This window comes from Triticum dicoccoides, chromosome 5A (assembly GCF_002162155.2).
Source record: "Triticum dicoccoides isolate Atlit2015 ecotype Zavitan chromosome 5A, WEW_v2.0, whole genome shotgun sequence".
Lineage (NCBI taxonomy): Eukaryota > Viridiplantae > Streptophyta > Magnoliopsida > Poales > Poaceae > Triticum > Triticum dicoccoides.
The window spans coordinates 659,181,081-659,183,037 of record NC_041388.1 but is presented as its reverse complement, the minus strand read 5'-3'; positions in this window follow the sequence as shown (position 1 = coordinate 659,183,037).

Sequence of the window (1,957 nt, the reverse complement as noted above, 5' to 3'; positions counted from 1 at the left end):
GTTCGCGTGCTTCTCCAACTCTCCGCGCGGCCTAGCTCCCCTGCTTCAGCTTGCAGGAGGCCGTCCTCCGGCGTGTTCGCGCAACCCAGCGGTCGCTCCGCGGTAGGGCGTCGACGCAGGCCACGTGGAATGCGTGGCTGCACTGCGGCAGCACCCGAATGTCCTGGCCGTCCTCGAACTCGGCGAGGCAGATGGCGCATCGTCCGCCTCCGACGCCTCGCCGTCGTCGGCGACGTACCTGACGGTGGGCAGCGTGCGTTGGCGACGGGCGGGGCGTCCGCGCCACGAGGCTAAGGCCGAGGACGAGCACGCGCACCGCGCCACGAGGCCAAGGCCAACACAGAGCAGTGCGCAGAGCAGGCCGGCGAGGACGAGGACTGGGCCGAGCCACGTCAAGGTCGAGGCCACTACCGTAGCTTGGCGAGGAGGAAGTAGGGCACGTGCGGCCGCCCGGGCGTCGAGGAGGCGAGGAGGAAGCAGGGCACGGCGTGAGTGCTCGTCGAGGAGGAAGCAGGGCGTGGAGATGCACCCGGGCGCCCCCTCATGCCGGCGAGCCTGCGAAGCATCCGCCCGAGGCGACCTTGTCAAGCACGCCGAACGCCGGCCACGCGACCTCGCTGGCTTGCACGCCGGACGCTGGCCTCGCTGTCCCGCTGCCTCGTCGGCGCGCTCGAGAGAGAGGGGCATGGGAGAGGAGAGAGGAAAAGAGAGGAGAGAGGGTGTGGGCACGTGGCTGGGGGCCAGATGAAAAGAGAGGAGAGAGGGAGGTGGGAGACTAAGAGTGGGCCAACAACGAGAAAAAGTAATCGCCGGCATGCCCAGCTGCCCCCCGGGGGGCTGGGTTTGGGGTGGGTTTGCCGGCGTCGTTTTTCTCCAAATCCGGCGAAAAGTGAGGCTTCGGGGGCGTGAGTGGGAGGATTTTTTACCGCCGGTGCTAGAAAAATGGCCTGGGGGGCGTTCCTGGGGGCACGGCTGGAGATGCTCTAACAGATTCAGAAGTCAATAGCCAATAGTAAAGAATGTAGTGGGTAAATATAAACTAACTAATCCTGATCAGACCAAGTATTGTTCATCCATTCATGTGCAACAAATAAACTTCATTTTTTTGTGAAAAAATATTGATTTCATTTCAATCAAGGTGGTTCATTACAATCCTATTGGCAAAGAGTGCCAATTTCATTTGGGCCATGACGGAGCCAGGCGGCCGTGCGAGTAGATGATCTACCCATTTTTGTGTTAAAGCATGAGCTATATTATTTTGGCTTCTCCTAACATGTGCTATAGAATAATCACGTCCAGACTTAAGTAGTAGTTTCCCTTCCTCAACTAAAGCAGCCATTGAAGATCTATTTGACGTGTCATCCAGTGGCGGAGGCAGAACTTTTTTGGAGCCTGGGCAAGTTTGAGCCTTAGGTGAAAGAAAATTGGGTGTTTGGAAATACAACATATAAAATAACACCAAATTTCTGAACCAGAAATTCTATTAATATTTTATGTGTTGGATATTAGGAGAATACTAACAATTTTTTGTCTTTCTTGGAACATGCTCAATCTCATTTGGATTGAACTAATCGGCAACGTTAGGTGGTGGCTGTGGCTCTACTTCTGTTTCCGATTACACTCTATTCACATTTGGAGTGATTGGTCTATTAACCCAAAACCTCCTCATCTCCGAATTGTATAATTTAAAATTTGAAGTTAACATCAACTATTTAGAACAAATCTTTAGACAAAAGACTACAATCACGAAGGATCGTCACCAGTGACCAATTACCCACACCCTGACCTCAAAATAAGCCCTTACAAGTCTCGCTTTCTTAAAATCAGTTAGCAATCTCATCTAATTATGAAGAAAGGGATAAGCCGGCTATGATGCAAGTCATTCCTCGGAGTATCGGACGGATCCGCTACGGCTCCACCAGCTGCTAGGCACGCACCCATGCTAGCCTCCACTCGC